General features: G+C 41.0%; 2 non-coding genes across 2 annotated transcripts; both read right to left on the reverse strand.

The window, feature by feature from the left end:
• Positions 1-16818: 16818 nt before the first annotated feature.
• TRNAC-GCA (transfer RNA cysteine (anticodon GCA)) lies at positions 16819-16890 on the reverse strand. Its single transcript has one exon. It is a non-coding gene; the product is annotated as a tRNA-Cys (tRNA).
• Positions 16891-18690: 1800 nt separating this feature from the next.
• Positions 18691-18762, reverse strand: TRNAC-GCA (transfer RNA cysteine (anticodon GCA)). Its single transcript has one exon. It is a non-coding gene; the product is annotated as a tRNA-Cys (tRNA).
• Between the last annotated feature and the right edge of the window lie 6509 nt (positions 18763-25271).

Raw genomic sequence — 25271 nt, forward strand, 5'->3', positions numbered from 1 at the left:
AGCTTTGACTGAGTTGAGAAGAGGTAAGGAGGGCTAAACTTGGGAAAAGGTTGCAAGCTTATTAGGAGCAGGAATGGGCAACTGCAGGCTGAGAACAGTCAGAACAAAAATAGGGAGATAAGAGTAGGGTGCAAATAATAGGGAATACTGGGGGTCATGGCAAATCGTCTACTCCCTACCTAAGGCATTCTGAAACTCACACCTATGAGCTCTAAAATCTATAGTTGGAGGAAGAGGAGGGGCATAGTTGTCAGATCACCCAAATTTTAACAACCTAGTCTATAATTGTATACAAACTAGTACTGGGGATAAAACCTGGTCCTGTTGCATACTAGCACATCTGGCTATGTTTAGAAATTACTCCTGTTTTTTTTTTTATTTATTAAAAAAAAGAGAGCGTAAAAGAAAAAAAGTAAAAAAAAAAAAAACCTTATTCCTGGAGTTTCACTAAAAATTACTTCCACTTGGGTTCAAGGAACCATATGAGATAGAGATAGAAGATATCTAGAGATAGAAACCCTGTCTTTGCAAGGTGAGAATCTACCTGATATATCCTCTCTCCATCCTCCTGCCCTCTAGTACTTAGACTATTCTCCACAACACCATTTTTTCCTTCAGTCTGTAAATTCAGCTAGGCCTCAGAACATCAATACTACCAAAATCTCCTGAGAGTAGCAAAAAATATCCAAATAAATAGCTTATTTGTGAAAAAGCACAATTTCAGGGGTTCCAGGGGTACACACAGAGGAGTAACAGAACCATTTGATATGGGAGAAGACGCAGACAGCTAGTAATGTGGTAGAAGGGACCAGAAACAATGCTCCACTCGAGAAACAGAATTCATTCACATGTAAAAGACCCAAAGGAGAGTTCAGAGAAATGCAAGGGCATTCAGGTAGGTATAAGAAGACTGCACCAACACAGAAGGGTGGGGACCAGAGACTAACCTGAAGCAGAGAAGGTGCTTCCATGAACAGAGGCTACATTAGGAGAGAATTATGGGTCTTTGGTCTGCTCCCAATAGGCTACAAGAAGAATCCCTTTCTATCCAGTCCTGTTCCAGGATAAGCCCAAAGGATTTTGTGGACTTCTAAGGCCCACAGGACAGTTGTTTTTAACCCCCCAAGTCCTAATTAATAATTAGCCAGGACTGCTGTTCCACACTGGAATACTGGTGCCAGGTCACAATACAGAGCACAGATTCTAAAATCGTCATTCTGTGGCTCTAGGAAACTAAAAACAACAATGAACCAAGAGACTAGAATAATTGGCTTCTCAGTGACTTGGTATTTGTATATATTCAAATATCTAAGGGTATATGAGGGCAAGTGGGAATGCATTATTTTATTGTTATCTCCCCTAATTTCATGTTGGGATGCTCACAGTTGGGGGAATCTTCCTCGTTTTAAATTATGAATTGTCTTCATTTCATGCTTTTGTAATCATCTCCCAAAGAATGAATAGTCATAGTTGTGATCTAGTATCCCTATGTGCATGAAGGTAAGAGATAAAGAAATCTCAACATTTTCTATATTCACACTCAAAACTTTTCTTCCTAACACACTAATCCAATAATCTCTAACAGCAACCAGTTCAATTAGTGTTTGTTCTTAGAGTGGAAGTGTGTGTGTGTGTGTGTGTGTGTGTTGCCTTAGGAAGGTAGGGGAAAGGAAGTTCATTATCATCTAACTTTGGCAGTATCTTAGTCTGCATAACTTGGTATCATAAATTACTCTGAAAAGTAGGATTCAGAGGGAAATAAAAAAAAACAACCTCACACATGGCTATCTTAACCTTTTTCCATGCTTTCGAATAAGATCTGGTAGCCAGTGAGATGATACAGCAAGTAAAGCACTTGTCCTGCATGCTGCTTATTTGGATTTGATCCCCAATATCTCATCAGGATCCCCTGAGCACTTCCAGGAGTAATCCCTGAGGATTACCCAGCAGTAAACCCTGAGCATCACTAGATGTGGCCAAAAATCTAAAAAAAAAAAAAAAAATAAATTAAAAAAATTGAAAGTCCTATGGGCCAAAACAAGCCAAGGGGTGAAGAAGTTCATCCTGCTCATTGTGAAGCCTAGACATGGATGTGGCCTTCTAGTTCCTCCTAGCAATCTCTAGCAGTCCTTCCCTTCCACTATAGCCACCCACTATTCGAGTGGCCATTCCAGAAGTTTCCAGCATTGCTGACACACCCCTACTCTCAGGATTCTCTTACAGCTCATGTCTACTAGAACTTGTTCCATGGCACACATAGTCTGAGTGCTCATCTCTAACTGTGTAAAACCATGAAATGAGACTTGATTTTCCAACAAGAGAATCTTTCCACTATATGAAAGGACTCTGTGAGACCTCATGCTTCCTAAACCTGCCCTTTATCTAGACCATGCTACTAGAAATTTAGTAGCTACTAAAAATGCTACTGGAATTGCCGTACAGACCTCATAGATAACCTGAAAACATTTCCAAGAGGATGCCAGCACATGACACAAATCTTCTGCAGAGGACACATCCCCCATTGACAGTATGCAAAACCATGTGTTAACCCCTTGTGTCTGCTTCTATCAGTGACCAGAGCCAACTCGTGAGGTATTTTGACTTCTGTGGTTGACTGACTCTCCTCAGAAAGCATCCCTGGAACCTACCCAAGAGCCTGAACTGGACTCTGCATGGAACCTGGCAGCTTCTTTATTGTCTCCTTGGTTCTCAATTTCAAGGAGACCTAAGCATCTGAAGTGAAGCTGAATTAAAATTGAAGCAGGCAATTCACAATAGCCACAAAATTTCTCAATTAAACTGAACAGCTTAATATCCAGGCAAAAGAAAAAAAAACGGGATTAAGGATTAGACACCAAAAACAAATGCCTGGAAGAAAGCAGCAGGTTGAGAATGGAAGGGCACAAGCACAGAATAGTACTTTTCTCAACTGGGAGTCATATGGCCTCACCTATGGGCATCTAGGATATCCTAACAGGGCCAAAGATTTTTTAAAAATTGTGTAAATGAGGAGGGCAGAGTGATATCTCAGTGATAGAGCGTTTGCCTTTCATGCATTGAACCCAGGTTCAATCCCTGGCATTCCATATGATCCCTGAGCCTGCCAGAAGTAACCAGGGATAACCAGGAGTGCCACCAGATGTGCCCCCCCAAATATTATATAAATGAGAGACCACAGCATAAAACTTTGAGTTAATCATAGGGAATGGGGTAGAGGAAGAGCATACGAAGGAGACAAGGTTGAAAGAGGGCCATGGTTGGAAAAAAAAAGTTAAGAAACACTAGAGGGTTTTGTAGCTCCTGGGCCTTTGACCTTATTGGTAAATAATAGAATTTGGGCCACTTTAGACCAGTTTTGAGTCACTAGCTGGAGCTTGGGAACACTTCATACCAGACTTAACATCATTTGGTATTTAACAGATGAAATTGTTTTATATTAAAATGTTAAAAACATGCTTTAGAGAGGCAAAGTTTTGTAGTTTAGGAGTAAGTATGACGGGGGCCAGAGAGATAGCACAGCGGCGTTTGCCTTGCAAGCAGGCAATCCAGAACCTAAGTTGGTTGTTTCGAATCCCGGAGTCCCATATGGTCCCCCATGCCTGCCAGGAGCTATTTCTGAGCAGATAGCCAGGAGTAATCCCTGAGCACAGCCGGTGTGGCCCAAAAACAAATAAACAAACAAAAGAAAAGAGCAAAAAAAAGAAGTATGACTTGACTTGAAGCCAGAGAGATAAGGACACTTGCCTTGCATACAGCTGACCTGAATTTGGTGACCAGCATTCCATACAATCCTGACGTTGCTCCAATGTTAGACAATTCCTGGCTGTAGAGCCAGGAGTTATTCTTTTATTCTTTTTCTTTTTTTTTTATAATTTCCAGGAGTTATTCTTATGCACTGCTAGGTGTGGTTCCAAAAATCAATTTAATTAATTTAATTTATTAGTAGTGAACCTTTTTAAAAATAAAATAAGTATAACTTAAAATAGATTAAATTTTAGCTATTTCTTCTAGCTAAGGGTAGAGCAATTTGAAGATTGGACATTGTGATCTCTAATCATCAGAATTGCAGGTTTCCATGAAGAATGTTTCCAGCCTTTTGCAAATTAGTAAATTGTAATATACACCTTTATGGAACATTTTGGTAAAAATTTTTGAGGAAGTATAAATGCAAACACCTGTTTGAGGCATCACAGATCTCAATATTGAGTATTAACTAATGGAATGCTACTGCCTCTGAGCTCTAGGGAAACTTACTTTGTCAGGAAAAAAACAGAGGTATGGCCCAAGAGCCATTCTGACAAATGGTCTCTCCATCTGGGCGCCTAAAATGAAAAGTGATCATCAAAAAGTGATGCAAACCAATAGCTGACAGAAACCCTGATGACTTCAAAGCAGCTATACATAGATATGCAGGCACCCAAGCTCCCCAGAGTTAACCAAATCCAGAAGAAATAAAAGCACTGCTTCAACTTGGCAGAAGGTGATGGAGGGGAGTTTTCTTGAATCCCACTACTGCTGTCCTTAATGAGTAGCATTTCTTACTTGCTTCACCCCCAAGCTATCTCGACACCCCTGAGCCTCATTTACTGCAGGAAACCAGTCACTGCTGGAAAAATGTTTTCTCTTTCCTGTTTCTCAGTTATTCAATCAAACAATGTGATGAAGAAACATTCCACATCAGAAAAATCAGAACTGCTGTGATATCAATACAAATACAGCCAAGTGCACTCCACTTGGAGGGGCATGAAGCCTCCAAAATGTCACTAGAAAGGAGAATGTCTTCAAGACAGATGTATAAGCAAAGACAGAAAGACCATCAGGGGCCATCATCAGGCCATCGTGTGGAATCGGAGCCTGTGTCCATTCCTGTATTGCAGGTTCCCAATACAGAATGTAGCTTCTGGAATTCCAAGTGATTCCCCTAGTTACAGAGGCAAAATTACAGTATTCCAACTGGTAGAAATGACAGTGACTCAGGCCAGAGACAGCTCAGTGGGTTGAGTACTTGGTTGTAGGCTGGAGGCCCTGAATAGATTCTCAGCATCACATGGTTCCTTGAATACTGCCAGGGATGACCCTAACCACAAATATATATGAATGATCCTCAAACACAGATCCAGGAATATCCCCTGAGCACCACTAATTATGGCCCATCACACACACACACACACACACACACACACACACACACACACACACACACGAATAAGGAGAAGAAATTAAGCTTTTCTTGATCTGGAGGAAAGCTTTAGCCTGCATGGGGTTTGGCGAGACCCCATGTGGAAGGCCTTTTCTTGGGTGTGCTAGGAGCCTTGATAAGCCCCCAGCTGTCCCCTCTTCTGTCCCTGGCCTCCAGGCCTTCCTAGGGCCCAGCCCAGTCGGCTAGACAAGGTGGGTGTCGGGTGGTCCCTCCTGGATGGGGTCCCAAGCTTTCCCCGCCATTCCCCTAGCTCTAGGGTGGGAAGGGCACAGCTTGGAGGGTGGGCAGATCCTGGCTTTCGGCTCTCTACTGAATCCTTTCTTGATCTGGAGGCTAGCTCTAGCTGGCATGGGGTTTGGGGAGATCCCATGTGGAAGGCCTTCTCCCTAACTTGGGTGTGCTGGGAGCCTTGATAGGCCCCAGCCGTCCCCTCTTCTGCCCCCGGGCCTCCAGGCCTTCCTGGGCCCTACCCAGGTGGCCAGACAAGGTGGGTGTCGGTCGTCCCTCCTAGATGGGGTCCCAAGCTTTCCCCGCCATTCCCCCAGCTCTAGGGTGGGAAGGGCACTGGGTGGAGGGCGGGCAGATCCTGGCTTCCAGCTCTCTACCGAATCCTTTCTTGATCTGGAGGCTAGCTCTAGCCGACATGGGGTTTGGGGAGACCCCATGTGGAAGGCCTTCTCCCTAACTTGGGTGTGCTGAGAGCCTTGATAGGCCCCCAGCCGTCCCCTCTTCTGCCCCCGGCCTCCAGAACTTCCCTGGGGCCCAGCCCAGGGGGCCAGAAATGATGGGTCCTAACTTGGGGTGTGCTGTTATTTGCTCAGTTGCACTAAGGTTGTCACTGGCAATTTCTCTACCACTCTACATGTTCAAAACCGCGTGGGGGCTAGTGTCCCCATGCGCACAGTACATATTAAGAGTATTCCCTATCCTTAAGTTATGTTTTGTGTATACAGAATGTCCATTTTGTATTATGCCCTTTTGCTAACCCCTACAAAGCTCATTTTTACTCCTTAATTCTCACCCACCAACCATCAGTAACCCACATTACTCTTTTTACCTTCAGTACTGCATAATCCTAATCACAGACCAGGGCTGGGCATTGGATCTAACAACCCCCAACTATTTCAAAAGACATAAAATGGACACGTCTGTTTTTTAATATTTTGTGTGTTTTTTTTCTCTGACAGCTATAAGTCTTACTAAATATTGTCTTATACAGTGACGATTCTAACCACTTTTTATCTTTTCTTCTCTTTGTGAGCTGTTCAATAAGAAATTTTGGTGAAAGAGTCCCTCAGTTTAATGCTTATGATTGAACCATGTCATGGGGATTGTTGGACTTGTTCTTATGGCCCCCATATGTGCTGATAATGCCACATGGCATTGTTACTTGTTTGCATAGGCACATTAAAATGGGAAAATACTATACATACAAATAAGATCTTATCTAATAGAGATTGGAACACACAAGTCTTGTAGTACAATGGGACCTTACACCCTGAACATTGACATAATGACCTGGCACAGGCCTCAGAAGAATGGGCATCTCCTTTCACCCCTGAACAAGGGAAGCCATTTATGAAACATCCCAGTTTTTCCATAACATCACCTGGAAGCAATCCTCTACCAGGGAAGACCCCACCGCTGCTCTGACATTGACCTGCTCAAAAGAGGCTTCCCTTAACTTTGAGAAGACTTAACAACAATAACGACCTGCTTACATGACAGGGCTCTCTGCATTGCCCTTTAATTATGAAGTGAAACTAGAGGATGCTCCATATCCTGACTTCAATGTAAGATATGCAGATTCCAGGATCTTTAATACAGAAACATGATACCAACAACAAACACTGTGTGAAAAATAAAGGTGTGTTAGCACTAAAGACAATGTCTTGAATTGGACAAACTAGCTTGCCTGGAGCCTAAAGTTGGTCTTATGCTAGGAAACTTCAGGGGTAGGGTCTCCTTGTATTAGGCCAAGGTTTTTCCTTTCCATGTCCCTCATATTTTCGTGGGCCTGTGCAAACAATAATTGCCACTCTAACACTGTTTTTACTGTGCTCCTTTGACTCTAATCCTTAAAAAAAAATCCACTTAAACTTTTGAGATTAACTTAAACTATTATGCATGTGCATGGAAATGTAAAAAAATACTATGCCTTTAATGTTGAAGGAGTTACATAAGTTTTATGGCTTTAGATTGCTTTGTGTGCTGCTAAGAAATATTATAATGTATTACAATCTGGGGACTTGAGGGACAAAGTAATTGTGCATGGGTTCTGTTTTATTTATCTTAATGTTCTTTGGCTGAAAGTTCAAAGTTAAGATATCAGCAAGGGGACTTCTGAGAATTCTGTTTATGGATGATTTTCCTTCCATTGTAACTTTACCTTGTTCTCTTTCTTTGCATCTTTGTTCTCATGATTAAAATTTTTTTAAAATTTAAAAACAGAAAAGAAAAGAAAAGAGATTAAGCACTCTTTCCTCTCTAGCAAGCTGTCTCATTGTAAGGTGTTTCGGAAGCAAAGAGCATAGGAGATGATTTCCTCTTTGTGAATAATAGGTTCCATTGATTATAAAACGTTCATGCCTGTTTCTTCATAAAATGCTAAAAATAATAAAATAAATTATTGCAGAGGTCAATTTATGATCTTTTAGTTCCTGCCTCCTGATACAGATAGGGGTCTCCACAACCAATTGCATACATGAGTTTCATTCACTCCATTGACCTTCAGACAACTTCCTTGCCTTTCCCATTACTACTCCTCTCTGAAGTTTCCTTCAAATTTCACTACTTCAGTAAAGTCTTCCTAGACCACTCAAAGCTTCATTGATCCCCCCTCCCTGAAACTTCTTGATTGAATATTGATTGCACCTTAATTGCAGTATTTAATCATGTGCTACTGTGCATTCCTTGGGGGTTTTCTTTTTAATAGCAGGGTATTTTCCATTAAAAGACAGCAACAAAAACTGGAATCTCTCACCACCAAACATTACTGATATAAAGGATTCACTCCCAGGGTTTTTAATAATCTGGTTTAAAAGATATTTTTCATCAACAAGGTTAAGTGCTCTTATCTTCCCAGGGAAGTGGCTCCTGAGTCCATAGACCAATCAACAGAAGTAAACAATCAACAGTGCTCCCTGACAGTCTCTGAGTTTCCTGATCACACACAAACACACACAGACACACACAAACACACACATTCTAGCCCCTCCTGACCCACTGACTGCTCCCCACACACCCAGCGTGTCTTTATGACTTCAGTTATTCCCTGACATCCATTAGTCTGGGCGTTTCCATGTTTCATAAAGAGCAAATCTCTCCACTTAGGGGAAGTCTCAAAGTGTCCTTTCAGGGACACTCCTGAGTAGCCTTCTTGGGCACTGCAGTTCCAGCGTCCAGCTCCTTGATAACCTTGGTTCACCTGGCCTCTGTGGGGCCTTCATCAGCTCTCTGCTGTCCCCTCCTGGCAATTGGTAGCATTTCATTCTATTTTTCAAAGAACTCAATTCCTACCTTTGGTGATGGGAATGTTGCACTGGTGAAGGAGGGTGTTCTTTACATGACTGAAACCCAACTACAATCATATTTGTAATCAAGGTGTTTAAATATAGATATTAATAAAAATAACTATAAATGTAAATGGATTATTTATAAGTTAAACGTCTGAAAATGGATGAATACTTAAAATTATTTGCAAAGTAGTGAGTGAAAGAAATAGTATGCCTGTCTCAATACAGGCTGAGGTGGGGGAGGAGGGAAATGGGGGGCATTGGTGGTGGGAAGGTTGCACTGGTGAAGGGAGAGTGTTCTGTTTTATAACTGAAACCCAACTACAAACATGTTTGTATTCATGGTCTTAAATAAAGACATTATTGAAAAATAAATTAAAAAAAAAAAAAGAAAGTGGCATGTCTGGTGACAAATAACCACTTAATGTGAACCATGTTCACATTATCAGGAATTTCTATCAGGGATTTCTCCTGGCTCTGCACATTTCTGGGATCATTCCTGGCTGTGTTTGGGGGTACCATATGTAGTATCTGAAATGGACCAGGTTCAGCAGCATACAAGGCAACTGTTCAATACACTGTACTATTACATCTGTTTATTTGCTGCTTGCTTGACTAGATTACATTCAATTACACATAATCAGATAACTCTGTCTTATTTTGGTTACCAGCAGAACTGAAAGTGTTCTTCAATCTCTATACACTTTATGCCAGCACCTGTCCACCATAACAGTCCACGTTATACCTAATGAATAGACCAGTGGTTTTCAATCTTTTTCTATCTGAGGACAGTGTGTAATGGTCTTCAACCACTGATCTAAAAGGTTTCTTGAAAGAAAAAACAACCATAGGGGGCTGGAGAGATAGTATGGCAGATAGGGCACTTGACTTGCATGCTATCAACCCAAATTCAATCCCCAGCATCCCATATAATCCCCTGAACACCTCTAGGAATAATTTCTGAGTGCAGAGTCAGGAATAATCCCTAAACATTAATGAGTTTGACCCAAAAGTAAATAAACAATTAAAAAAATAGGGAATCATGGAGGCCAGAGACATATTACAGCCAGTAGAGCATTTACCTTGCAGTTAACAAACCAGGGTTTGAATCCTTATTTTCTCCTAACCTAGTCAGGAGTTGTTCCTAAGTGAAGAGCCAGAAGTAAGCCCTGAGCAAGTGTACATGTGTATAAAAATGTGTATACATTTTATGCATGTATATAAAAACATATGCCTGGATATTTATATGAATTGTATGTGAATGCATAATATAAATGGGATGTTACTATATGTTGAACACTGAAAATTTATACAAAACAGTATTATTTCTCTTTCTTATTCTTCATCCATAAAATAACATAGCTTAGTCCACTAAGTAAGCAATGGCAAGCCTCAAAGTTACTTTAGGAAACTGAGAAATATTATAGTGTGTAGGGCATCTGCCTTGTACACAGCTGATCTAGGTTTAAGCTTTGGTATCCCATATGGTTTCCAAGCCTGCCAAGATGAATTTCTTAGCACAAAGCCAGGAGTAACCCCTGAGCATCACCAGGTATGGCCCAACCAACCCCCAAAAATATTTCCTGTCATCTTCATTGGTGAGCATATGAAAAATTAGAATTTCTATCTATCCCCCTTAGAGACTTTAATTTTCCAAATAGTGCCAGATATAATATATATTTTGGTTTAGTTTCTCAGCCACACCCTTCAGTGCTCAAGGACAGTTCCAGCAGTGATGGGAGACCATGCAGTACCACATAGAGCTCTGACTTGCAAAGCCTGTGCTCAGTACCTTGAATCATCATCCTGGCCCCCAGGGGGTGTGTTATGTGTGTCTTGGAGGAGTCGTATCTGGTGGTACCTGGCTTTACACTCAGAGCTCACTCCTGAAAGCTCAGGAGACCAGAGGAGGTACTGTAAATTGAACACTCAACAGCTTCATGCAAGGCAAATGCTTTATTCATCGTACAATCACTCTAACCCCTATATACTTATTTTTAAAATCAGCTTTTGGGCCAGAGTGATAGCACAGGGGTAGGGTGCTTGCCTTGCATATGGCCAACCCGGACTGACCTGTGTTCAATTCTCAGCAGCCCATATGGTCCCCCAAACCTGTCAGAAATTATTTCTGACCACAGAGCCAGGAGTAACTCTTGAGCACAGCTGGTGGGTGTGGCCCATAAACCAAAAAAAAAAAAATTTTTTTTTAAACCAGCTTCAGGCAATGCTAATGCAAGTGGTCCTTGAGAAACAGTTGTCGACTAGACCACTTCTCTTTCTGCTTATTCCATTTCTTGACTTGGCCCAATTCACACACACCCTAAGATTTGGAACTCAAGTGCCTGCCTAAGGAAGACCTGGGTATGAACAGGCTTCTGTCGATAGATCTCTGTCAGGAGCATAGCAGTGAGGCTCTCTCCTTGCAGGATGATGATTACTATGCCCAAAATATGCCTCGCCCCAGCATCTGCTGTAAGTGAGATTTCTGTAATTTAATAACTCTTCCATAATTTATCACCCCAGACCGTGGTGCTGAGATGAGAAATCTCCAAGTCAGCAAGTACTTCCATGCCCTGGAGACGCAGAGCTGCTATTTAGAGAGAATTGAAGCCAGGGACTCAGAGAAGGTCTGTGTTTAACTGTTGTTACTTGCTTACTCAAACAAAAAGTGCATCCGAGGAGCTGGGTTCCAAAATGGGGTCCAGAATGAGCTGGACTCCAGAAAGAGAAAGACCCCTCCCTCTTGTCCCTTTGGTTACCACAGATACTCAAGAGGTAGTTTTGCTGCATTTCCCCAGTTTTTGCAGAAGCTTGGGGCATAGCTGAATCATTGGTACTCCTGTTAAAATGCTGATTCAGAATAAGTAGGTTTGTGGGGTTCTGAGCTGAGATCCTGGGGGTTTCATTAGTTCCTGGGGTCTTGCAATGCTGCCGCCAGTCTTGTTACCCCTTCAGAACCTAACTCTGAGTATGCTGATCTGAGGCCTTCGTTTTTCCATGTGTTGTGCAGCAGCTCCCTGCAGCGGTGAATGCAAGAATTCAAAGAGATGAATATCTATGAAACACCTGGGCGTTGGAAGCCTGCCAACACCTGTTCATGGTTCCCACTGCATACATCCTGAAATGCAGTCTGCAGGGGGTAATTGCAGTTCTCAGAACACAATCCCAGCTGGCTCTTCTGACCCCAGCCCACACAGTATGCCAGCTCCCACACCATCTTCAGTTACTGAGAAAACAAGAAGAAAAGGGACTCAGATCTGAAGTAGTCTGAAAGTGCAGCACTGAGGGCTTTTAGGAAGGGACCACAAACAGAACAAAGCAATAGAAGCTAGAAAATTGAAGAGCCTGATTACCCCCCAGGGTCCGTCCAGGAGTGGAGCTCTACCTTATCTTACCTGCACCACCCTGAAACTGATGCTCAACCTTGGGCCTCCAGGACTCTGACTTATTCTACTCAATATTTATTTCCATATTTCATTAGGAAATGCCACAAGATTCTTCTCCCCATGAAATTTCTTACTCTGGAAAAATGCAAATTCCCTCAAGTCAAGGATCCCGTTTAATTGTATGTCTAGCTGCTACAACTGTGCTTGACATATGGTAGGTCCTCCATCGACATAGATATCTCTTCATCCCTCCTCCTGAGTACAAGCCCCAGAGATCAACATTTTTCTTATTTTCCCAGAACTCTACACAAGTAATCAAGCTGAATTCTGTCTGAGTAGGGAATACTGACCAACTCACTTTCTTTTTAAAAAAAAAATGAATTTTATTTAAAGAATCATGATTTACAAAGTTATCGACAGTTGAGTTTTAGGCATATATTTCAATACCAGTTCATCACCAGTATCAACTCTCATCACCCATGTTTCCATTCTCCATCATCCCCCACCCCTCCCACCTGCCACTTCGACAACTACATTACAAAATTTAGTAATTTTGCAGCTTAGATCTCATGTTTTCAGTGTTGTTGAGTCTTTTCTTTGCATTTATAGCTATGTCATTTTCCCACATCACCAAAAATATAACCAAAACTCTAACTCCATTCCCCCCATTACTTCCCTTTCTAGTATTTTTTCCTTCCTGCCTTAAATCTTTCCTTCTTCATCCTTCTCCTGCCTCTGTTCTGGAGAGACCAACCCACTTCTGATTTGCCAGGACAAAGCAACACCAAAGGGAAGATGAGCCTTTTGCTTCTATAAGCAGAAAACGCACATCCTGAGGAAACTCAGTGGTCCAGCACCTGCCTTACATGGATGAGGCCTCTCATTTGATCTCAGCATTTCCCCACTTTGACTGTGATTCCAAAACTACCAGTATGATCCCAGATACCACAATAAATGTGTGACCCCTGAAAAGCTCCACAACTAAATATGCAAGGCAAGAACTTTACCTGCTGTATTTTTACTACAACCCCAATTTTAAAATTTATCTTTAAAAAATCAAGTTGTGGCCCGGAGAGATAGTACAGTGGCGTTTGCCTTGCAAGCAGCCAATCCAGGACCAAAGGTGGTTGGTTCGAATCCCGGTGTCCCATATGGTCCCCCGTGCCTGCCAGGAGCTATTTCTGAGCAGACAGCCAGGAGTAACCCCTGAGCAATGCTGGGTGTGGCCCAAAAAAAAACAAACAAAAAAAAAATCAAGTTGCTTCCCCAAGTGGTCATTTTCTGAACAACAGCAATTCTTGCTACTCACAATTGAGTAAGTGACTGGAGGGACATGAGAGAGACCCAGGACATAAGATAAGAGAACAAGAAATAAAATGTCACTCAGATCCAGCATCTTCTCACCTCCTACCACAACAAGGATATTTTTAGATTAGCTGTTTACACCTTGAGAAGAAAACCTCTATCCTTACTAACTTGGGATCCTAGTGAAAATATACTGTCATCTTGGATCCCCCACATCAGAACAAAGGCTGAAATCTCCAGCACACCATAGCCATGGGTGCGACCACCACAATCAAAGAGTGCAACTCTGTGAATACATGTGCAAACACAATCATCTAATGTACACAAGCCCTGTCATCAATAAACAATGAAAGAGAGATAGGGCAGGAGTAGGATAGAGATATAAGTATATTAATAACACCACAGAGTGTTTTTGCTGACTTTCTTTTGAAAAACACTTTACTAGGGTTCTACTTAGCCCTAAACCTCCATTAGAGGTAAATAGTCCAACTTACTATTGAAGTTAAATAGAAATAGCAAAAGAATGGAAGCCATTGGAATTCTGATGTGAGCATTTGGTGGTCAGAAAACTGGGCTTCAGGTGTAAAGAGGACATCAACTGACTAAGTCAGGCAGACTAAGGAAATACCCGGGACAAAGTTTTCCCCCAAGAATGAGGTAGTGGTGCACCAAGAAGATTGCAATATGGGTATCACATCTCACTACAGACTGAACATTTTAGGGGCTGGAGAAATAGCTCAGTGGTAGGGTGTTTGCCTTGCATCTGACCGAGTCAGTGTGGACTCAGTTTTGAATTCCAGCATCCCATATGGTTCCCCAAGCCTGCCTGAAGCAATTTCTGAGTGAAGAGTCCGGAGTAACCCCTGAGCACCACCAGATGTGGCCCAAAAAACAAACACACACACACACACACACACACACACACACACACACACACACACGCACACGCACACAGACTGAACATTTTAGTGTCAGATGATAGATAAGAGATCCCCATAGAACCAGAAAGGAATGTGTCTTTGAGGCAGAACAAATATCAGTACCTGTAATGTTCACTTATAATCCATCTGTGGCCTATGTATTTGCCATACTGAGCCCAAAAACAAAGACTGTTGAGCTTTGCTTAACACTGGATCAATTACAGTTGGAGGGAAATTTAAAAAAAAAAAACTCAAAAGGCTAGCATGTTATTTTTATAATAGAGAGGAACACCGGGCAGCATTTAAGATTTCTGTATTTTAGAAAAGTTTTAGAGTCTCTTGCATCAAGTACAGTATATATTCCTAAATGAGAAAAAAATCCTTTTAACACCTTTCTTTTAGTTATATCTTAAACTGCTCTTGTCATAAAGAAAATGACAAGAATCAAGAGAGACAGTATAGCAGGTAGAGCACTTTTCTTGCACACATCTGTTCTGGATTCAACATCCAGAATCTCATATATATCCCTGATCCCCTCCCGGAGTGATCTCTGAGTGCAGAGCCAGGAATAAGCCTGAGCACCATTGAAGTGCCAAGCCCACCAAGAATTAATAACTACCTACATGCTAAGGGACTGGGGGACGATAATAATATAATCTACCTGGTGACATGCCAGGCATCAAACATGGGCTTTCCTGCATTCAAGCCTGCACTCTAACCCTATGAATCATCTCCAGACCTTGACTCTGGGGTACTTAAGCTGAGATCTCAGTCAGTCATTGTTTGGAGGAAGCTCTCAGCCAGAGGAAGATACAGAATAGGCTCCAACTAGGAAAATGATCAGGAGACAAGATGCTCAGGCAGACCGTTGGAATCCAGGTCAGGGTAAACTCAAAGGCAAAGGCTAGAAAAAAAAATTGACAGAGCTGTACTGCAGCATCTAGAGCTTGCCAGTGAAGTGGCTCAGCAGTATATTACTGGACTTGCATATGTGAGGTCCTGAGTTCAGTCCCTGGCACCAGAAAAAGGAAAGTAGAACCAAAACCTATGGCAAAATCTTCTGTGATTTTTTTAATGCAATCCCAGGAAGAATGAAAAGGAGGTAAAAGGAATTAAAGCAGAGAAAGAAATGTGAAAGGAAATGAAGCAGTGAAAAAAGTGAAGTCAGTTCAAGAAGCTTCTGCAAGATGCTCATGCTCATAAGGAGATAGACTAATGCCCACATTCAAGGACAGTGTGTTGGAGGAATATCATGACTTTCCCCAGGTTGCATTAACCCAGCACATCCAGATTCTTTCTTGGGAGGTTGGATGGCAAGAAGTTTCTCATAGACTCACATAGCTCCAAATAAGAGGGAAACCCAGATGGGGACATGAGTGGCTTTCAGCAGAGGCAGGAGGGAGAAACTTCAGAGTATCTGAGTGAAGTTTATGAGTGATAGTTACCTAGAAAAACATGCCTCCAAACAGGACCAAAGGAACCCATCATGAAGCATCTGTGTTTGTGTGGTGGGCTCTATCACCAGGACAAACATCAGAGGGCAACTCCTAAAAACTGTTTCCATGGAGTGGACAATTCATTTCTTGCTGCTGCTGTTGCTGAAGAATTGGGGGTACACCTTTGGGAGAGGATAAGGACAGGTTCTTGAGGTGGGCTAGTGCTTGCAGCTTTATTCAAGCAAGGCAGACCCCACATCCTCTGAGTCATTTCCTCCCAGATCTGAAGCATAGACAAGAGCCCCTGTGACATCTGCAACCTTGCTCTGGTGAGTCCTGAGAAAATTGCAGACAAACAAGGGGAAGGTCTTCTACCAAAGTCCCCTGGCAGTGAGGTTATAAGCAAATCTAAACTAACAAGAAAACACCAAGAACCCAGCTGGGAAGAAAAGAAACTGAGCTATCACTGGGGGTCACATGCACATGGTGCCCTGGGTTGAGTTTTGAACAGAGCATGACCATGAATGCAAGGATTGGTGCTGGGTGACGGGTTACAGTGGCTTTGGCAAAATAGGTCAAAATTCTGCAAGGGGGGCAGCTGAGGGAAGTGTATATGGCAATTTTGTTATTCTGCAATTCACTTGTAAACTAAGATCACAGACAAATAAGGGGTGTGAAGAAGGGAAGATAGAAAGTGTCAGAATGTGTAGGGAAGGAAAAATCAAGGCAACCTATGTAAGTGGACATGTGTCCATGAATGTATGCACATGTATGTATGCACAAATGTGTGTACCTGTATATGTAACTGTATGGATATATGTCCATATACATGTATGAATGTATTACATGCATATGTATGAGTTGTGCATATATAAGTGTGTTTGTGTTTATATGTTGTAGGAAAAGTGAGCTTAGTGCTCTGTGTGAGAATTCTTGAGTCCAGGTGTCTGCTTGACCACAAGCAAAAGCTTCTTAAAGCCTCAGTCCTGGTACTTTGCTTACTTTCCCTATGACCAATCTCACACCAAAGCAGCCAAGAGCAGCAAAACAACGCTGAGGGGGCACCTGGATTTGAACCAGGGACCTCTTGATCTGCAGTCAAATGCTCTACCACTGAGCTATACCCCCAGGACACAACCAAGCTTCTAAAAAACAGGCATTTCTTTTTTATGAGCTATACTACGCTACAAAAACCCTCTGTGACTGGGATTAAGCCTCAGTTATAATTCACTCCCATTCCCTTCTCATGCCACCTCCTGCCTCTTCCAGGACTGCAACCTGCATTTCTTTTCAGCACCTACATACAGCTAAATGCTCCTTTTTAGATTACTTCTCTGACCTTGGAACTCTGCCACCAGCTGCCCATAAATCTAAGCTATGAGTATGTTAAGAACCATGGTCCATCCAGAGGAAATCCTAACAGGTACCCACAAGTAGATTTCTGAGGTTCCCACACAGCTCTGAAATTAGACAAATATGTTTTTGTTTCTGTGTGTGTTTTCATCAAATTTTTAGGAGATCAACTTTTAACCAGGACAAAAACAAACCAAGAAACAATGGATATTCTAAATTCCAATTTTTTCCTTTGAAGATTTTATATTCTGAGTTTCTTATTCTTTTTTTTTAAATATCTTTAATAAAAATAGTCAAACAGATCAACAAGAATCAAAACCTTTACAAGCATCATAACTGGATGTTTTCCCTTCACTACTTGTCTTTTTAAAAATAAAATTTAGAATACAAACATATAAGAATTAGAAAATAAATGTTATTACTATATGCATGATTAAATGGGACATGATAACTTGAATGGCTGCCACCTGTGCTGTGTTTAGAACAGACAGGATCTTACACATCTCTCTAAACTATGCCAGATAAAATTTATTATTGAGTTTAATAGATTACCGAGTATGGGATATTTAGGCTGACACTAGGCAGTTGAGTTTCTAATATAAATACTTTCTACTTAACATCTCTCTAAAATGAGAAGAAAGAAAATCTTGGTCATTGCCACAAATTTTCCCAGACCAGCCTGTCAGGAGCTATGACATCAATGGGACCAACAAATATTAAAGATCAGGAGTCCATCAGGAAATCCCTCCCTAACCTCCCTTTCCATATCTTGCAGCCCCTCCGATGTTAATGAGAAGAGGAAGAACATGGACACTTTGGTGATACGTGTAATGTTGGAAGAATATATACACAAATGTATAATTAACATTATTAAAAATATCAGACCTTCAATTGGTATCATTTTTAAAAAATATTTCAAAGTCATAAAATACAAAAACTCACTGGTTGACACAAGCATTAACAGCCATTAGCAAGTCTGTAAAACTTATGTTTTTGGTGTTTGGCTGTAGAGAATGAACAGGAAGGAAAGGGATGCACAGTCTGTAAGTGTTAGAGAAGAAAATAGGGAGGACCTTCCCTAAATCTAGACCAGGCTATGTTTATCCTTAGCAATATTCTGTGCATAAAGATTCTCCTTTTTGGCTCTGCCCCAGGTACTGCATTGCTGGGTTATCCTAGCAGAAAGAGACTTCAGAAACTCAAAGTTTCCTAACCCATTGCCTGTCATACTATGTGGGATTTTTGTCCCACAGCTTGTACTCCCTCAGAAGATTATGATCTATATCACTGGCAGGATGTTTTCTAGGTTCCCTCCAGTGTTTGCTCACTGTCACTTTCAACCTGGAGACACTAACTAAATCTCTCAAGTCTCAGTGTCCTTGTGAGAGATAAAGCCACTGAGTGTCTGGAAAAATTATGGTGAGAAATGGAAAAAGATCATCTAAAGATCCAGGCAGGTACCCAGCATATTCATAAAGGAAACTGAAGAGTCTTCTACTTGCCACAATCTACAGACAATCATAAAGTCATTGTTCAATCTTTTCCCCAAATGTAAAAAAAAAAAAGACAAAGGGAAGGGGGCACCTGGATTTGAACCAGGGACCTCTTGATCTGCAGTCAAATGCTCTACCCCTGAGCTATACCCCCAGTGAGATAGATTTGTAATTATTCTCTCTCTACTCTCTCTCTCTCTTTCATTATTAAAAGCCTCATGTGACGCAGGGGAGTTATAATTAGAATATTGTCTGGAAGGAGTCTGGGCATTACAAGTCCGAATTATTTATTATTAGAAGTAGACAGCAGTCCCAAGAACCAAGTTCCCTGAACCAAGAAACTCTTTCCCAAACCCCACGCCTCCCCTGTCCACCATATTTTGTAGAAAACAAAGCTTAGCTCCAGGTGTGAATGTTCAGGTTTTCCCCCAACTGGCAGCAACAAAATAATGAAGATGACGCCTCATGGAACTTAGTCAAGGCTTGTGGCAGCTGTGATATTTTTTTCCTCAAGATAACTGCCTAGAACCAAGCTCCAAGCTAGCCTTCAACCCCTGGCACCAAAACAAAGCAATAGTACTTGAATATTGCCAAAATCTCAAGAGGTTGAAGAGATGCAAAGCTCCAAACCAGAGTCTCTTCATCAATCAAGTTAGTGATTCCTCCTTTTGGTATAAATTCCAATTTTATTTGGATTTGGAATGTACTAAAACCAATTTCATGCTAGTTGTTAGTATAGTTATTTCCCTAACTGCACTCACCACTCTTTGTGATGAGCTTCATATTGTGAGCTGGTCCTTCCAATCCTCATCTTTATTGTCTCTGGGCATTATTCCCATAATGTCTTTAATTTTTCTTAGAACCCATAGATGAGTGATACTATTCTGTGTTGCACTCTTGAAGGGGGGTGTTCTATTTATGACTGAAACCCAATTAATCATGTTTGTAATCACGCTGCTTAAATATAGATTTTATATATTAGAATTTACTAAAACCAACCACAGTGGGGAAACCAGTACTTTTGCTAACCAACTCGTGCCCTAATAAATTGCTGTAATGGAAATCCTGCATGTTGAGACCAGTTAGGAAGTTTCCTTTCCTACCAATTTCCCAGGTCACAGAGCTCATTCAGGACTTGTCTAAAACTTCTAAATTAGGGATGGTCCTTTTATGTAAAAGGTATGATTGGTGGAGCACCTAGGAGAAGGGAGAGTCTCTGGGACTGTAAATGAGAGCTAAGACAAAAATTATAGTATAGGCCAGAGATGAAGCTCAATGGTAAAACACTTCCATTGCATATGTGAGGCCCTGGGTTTGATCACCAGCAACCTTCTCTCCCTTCATCTCACACACATACACATATGCACAGGAAAAAATCAAAATGTACCTTGTTTGTTGTTCTTTACTCATTCTAGACATGGGTAGGAGTTGAGATCCCAGCATTAGTAGAAGTGCTGTGCACTTCCTCTCTAAAAAGCCTTACTGGAAAGGATTTAGAGATCTCATTGTAATCACTTCTTTTGTCCTACCGAGACACAGATGGAGGGAATCAGAAAAACTTGCTTAAAGTTCCTAATAGATATTACTTAATTTTTTTTCTCTTTTATACTGTTTACTAGACCTTGTCATGCACTTTCCACTGTCACTGTGTTTAGTATTTCCACATACTATTTACAAGTGTTCAATATTCAAGTTGAAAAGCAGTGCACTCGTTTTGATTTGACTTTATCCTAATTCTTAATAGTATGCCAATTGTGTTGTTTGTTCAAATAAAAGGCGTAGCTTCCTGAAATGTTAAAACTGCAGTTACAACATATCATACAAATGTTAATTCCTTTAAAGCTTCCTCCTGCCAATGACAGAAACCATTTACATCTTTATTTACAAGAAGGAAACAAAGGCTGGTCAAACTGCCATTCTATTGGGAAGTTGGCCCACGTGTTCCCAAACTCATCTTGAAAATTCTCAATGGCCACAAAAACATTGTGACTCATTTGTTCTTGGACTATGTGTTCATTGGACTCATGTGTTCATTGGACCACAGTGAAGAGGTGTCATTATACTGGAGTGTCTGTCAGGCTATTTATAGATGACATAAGCACTCATCCAGATAGATTGCATGTCTCTTCTGGGTGGTTCTCATCCAGCCTTTGGAAGGCCTGAATAGAACAAGAGGATGGAGTAAGTGGGACTTCCCCCTCTTGCCTTCAGTTGGGCTTTTCCTGCCTTCTAATGCAAATTGCAACATCTATATTTCTGAATCTCCTACTTGCTGACTATTGATCTGGGATGGCAGGGAGTGGTGATTTGCATTTCAACCTCTACCATGTGTGAGTAAATTCCTTAGCATAAATACATGCATACACATGTAATATGAATTATATTTTCTATAGATTGGTTTTATATATTATAATAGGATGTAAATAGCAGGCTACCTATGCACTATATGCTATGCAAAACAGTGTTTATAGAAATACACTATTTATATTTACTTATATTTATATGTGTATTATTTATGTCTATATGTATTTATATAAATACACTATAAACCCTGTATTTTTGTTTTTCAAAGAACCATAATACACGCAGCATACTCTAGTAAGAACTGTTGGACTGGAACTGAAGTAATAATACAGCAAGTAGGGCACTTGCCTTGCATGCAGCTAACCCAGATTCTATCTTCAGCATCCCATATGGTCTCCTGAGTCTATCAGGAATGATCCCTGAAATTAGAGCCAGTATAAACCCCGAGAACTGCTAAGAATAGCCCAAAAGAAAACCAAAAAATTGTTGGACCAACTTCTTGTCTTCTCCCTCCCCCCAAACATAAAGTATTTATTCAGAAAAACCGAAGCACATCTATTCATAGCCACACTGAATAGAATGGACCAGAAACAACCCAGATGTCCAACAACAAATGACTAGGTGAAGTTGTAGTAAATACTCTTTGTAGCTGTAGAAAATATGGAATCTTTTTGTTGGCTCCCATTTGGATATAACTGAAGAGGAATATGTGAAGTGAATTAAATCAGCAGGAGAAGGATGAAACAGGTAATCTCTCTTCTTTATGAAATACATAGACACAAAATGAGAAAACAGTCCATATCAAATACTGACAACCTTGACCTTAGAATATAAACCTATTACCAAGCACAAGGTAGTGTGTGTAGATTTGTGGGATGGTAACTGTAGGAAGATCAGACTAGAGATGACATAGAGCCAAAGGTAGTGTAGGAGCACTTTGATGGAATTGGGGTACATTACATTCTGCATCAATACTGTGTATTTTAATACTATAATATCAAAAACTCACAAAATGTTTTTGTTTGGGGGCCACATCCAGCAGTGTTCAGGGGTTACTCCTGGCTCTGCACTCAGAACCCCTCCCACCGGCAGGCTCAAGGGATCATATGGGATGCCGGGAATTGAACCACTGTCTCCTGGGTTGATTGTGCCTGTTCCTCACAGGATGTCATGCCCCAGGTATTCATACTCTCTATGAAGCATTCATTATCCACTTAATAACAAAGTCAAGGGTTCAGAGCAATAGTACAGTGGGTAGGGTGCTTTGCATACAGCCAATTCAGGCTAGCTCCTTAGCACCCTGTATTCTCCCCTGAGCCTGCCAGAAGTGATCCCTGATCACTACCCAGTGTGCCTCCCCCCAAAAAAAAATAAAAACGACAAAGCCAAATAAAGCCAACATCATAATCACTATTATGGAGAGACCCCCATGGAGTTAGATCCTGACAAGCATCCATCCCGCCATCTTGCAGGCTCTTGAATCCTCTTTCAAGTTCTGATCAGCTCTTAGCCAGGTAAAGTAGGTTGGGACTAGTGCATATTTCTTTTATTTAAACTGTTGGAGAGTGATGAGGGTGGAAAAAATGGCAGTCAAATAGTTCCAGGGAAGACTGGCTAAGTGGTGGCTCAGTAATTGCTATGCAGTTTATACCCAAGAGACTTCAAGAAAACAGCTCAGAAGTCATTCATGCTAGATTTTTCTCTCAATCTCACTTGAAAACTTTTGTTCTCCTCTTCCCAATCCCTTCTTCCCTTTCTTCCTTCTCAAGTCATTCTCAACTCCCCCAGACTCTGTTTTATTCTCTAAATAAAACAAAAGTCTTTTTATAAATCTCAATGAACCAATTCAGGAAGCAGCATATGGTCCTCCTTTGTGGGAAAGTTTGTTCCTTAAAAGACACTGTAAACCAATGGCATCTGTGCAGTCTTCTATGAATCAGACACTATTTCTTTCATGAAATATTCCTGGCATCCACTCCCCCTCACTAAACTTTCTTAAGAATTGAAAAATAGTCAACCTGCCAACCCTTTGGCTGGCATGTGAAGTAAAAGATTATTGGGAAGATAAAGGTTATATATTAATTCACAGGGTTGTTGAAATAAGGGAAAATTTCTCTGGAGGTGTTTCAATGGAAGCGGAAGGGGTGGATAATTAGGGATTAAGGTGTTTGGCAGGACACAGGGGATCCCAATTTGATCCCTGGCACTACATATGCTCCTGCAAGTACTACAAGGAAAAAATCCCAAGCTCAGAGCCAAGAGTCAGCCTTGAGCGCTGCCAAGTGTGACCCACACACTCCCCACACTTCCCAAATGATCAAGTAACCCATGGGAGCAAACCATTCAGGCAGTAGGAATAGATCAGGGCAACAACAACAAGGCATAAAAATTCTTTCTTTGCCCCCATTCCTGTGCCCTGGATGAATGGCAGAAAGAGCAACAGTTCTTATAGATGCTGCACCAAGAGATATCAAAAAAGAACAATGATCAGTGAGCATCCATGAGGAGAGGCAGAACACAATCTACCAGACAGACCAACAGGGCCAGCATGGAACAGGACATGGGACATTACTCAAGGGGAAGAGAGACACCCAAATTTTGCACACAGGACATTGAGAGACCTAAAACCACCTACAGACACTGTACAATAAATATACTGGGTCTGGAGTGATAATACAAAAGATATGGTGTTTGCCTTACTAGTGGTTAATTCTGATTCAATACCTGGAATTCCAGGGGGTCTCTAAGTACCACCAGGAGTAACTTCTGAGTGCAAAGCAGGAGTAAGCAAGCCTTGAGTATCAACAGGTATGACTCAGAAACAAAAACATCATCACCTTCATCATCATCATCATTAAACTATAAAATAAACTATAAAATCAAACATCAGAGTCTATGTTATGGCATTATGTAAAACGTTTTGCACATGTTAAGGACTAAGGACTCACTAATGAGTGAGGCAAATTTGATTTCTAAAAGGTGGTCAGAACAGTTTCTGATCTCCCTTGAATCTCTCTCTGTTCAGAAGCTTGCACTAGACCTTTGTCTCTATTCAGTATCATCTGGTCCCTTGTACTCTCTTGTACTCTTGTACTCTTACCAGCCAGAATCCTGCCAGTCCAGCTTTGGGGAGAATTATTTTTAAATCTGAAGTCAGATCTTGTCAACTAGATGGTAATAGCTTTCATCTTTAAGCAGATAGTCTTTTTTATTTCTCATAAAGTTTTATTTCACAATATCTCCAAAAGCTGCAAGATTTTGGATTCTCCCCCAAGATAAGGTAGAGGAAGAACACAGGGCTGAAGTTCAAGTCAGCCCAACCCAGCTCCAGCAGCGGACCTCACAGAAGCCCTGGGTCAGATATACAAAGAATACAATATCCTGGTCTGTTATACAAAGAACAAGTATGAGAACTTATCTCTCAAATAACTGCCACCTTCCAAAACAAAAACTCCAATCAAAATAAATTTCCCAAATGATTCTTTATACTAAGAATCTTTATCCTTAAAGGATCTGGAAATCAAATTTCCAGAAGCATGGACTTCATATTTTTGTACATTTTCTCAACTATGCCCAACATAAGCATGATTGTCTGGTAGTCTATTTTAAAATGAAGTTGGAGCAAATTTTTTAATATCTTTATTTAAACACCTCGATCACAAACATGATTATGATTGAGTTTCAGTCATGTAAAGAACACCCCCCTTCACCAGTGCAGCATTCCCATTCCCAATGTCCCAAATCTCCCTCCTTTCCACCTCATACCCACCTGTACTCTAGACAGGCTTTCTACTTCCTCATTCATTCTCATTGTTAGGATAGTTCTCAGTGTAGTTATTTCTCTAACTACACTCATCACTCTTTGTGGTGAGCTTCATGAAGTGAACTGGAACTTCCAGCCCTCCTCTCTTTTGTCTCTGAAAATTATAACTGTGGTACATATACATAATGGAATATTATGCAGCCGCTGGGAGAGATGAAGTCATGAAATTTTCCCATACATGGATGTACATGGAATCTATCATGCTGAGTAAAATAAGTCAGAGGGAGAGAGAAAGACGCAGAATAGTTGGAGCAAATTTAATTCCAACCACTGTTACTAAATTCACTCTGATTTTCAGCCTTCTTCTTTATATTGCTTTTGATCTTTTATTTATGTTGTACGATGGTTAAATTAGTGATCTTACATTTACATGTATATGGTCTTAACCCAAGTTGGGAAATCAGGGACATACAAACTATAAGGAAATCATCAAAATAGTCTAATGATCTAAAGGAAACATGAAAACTTCTTCATTATGTTCCCCTGGGAACACAATTTTAAAGACATTCTGATTTAGGGATGGGGAAATAAAGAGC

This window comes from Suncus etruscus, chromosome 20 (genome assembly GCF_024139225.1).
Source record: "Suncus etruscus isolate mSunEtr1 chromosome 20, mSunEtr1.pri.cur, whole genome shotgun sequence".
NCBI classification, from domain to species: domain Eukaryota; kingdom Metazoa; phylum Chordata; class Mammalia; order Eulipotyphla; family Soricidae; genus Suncus; species Suncus etruscus.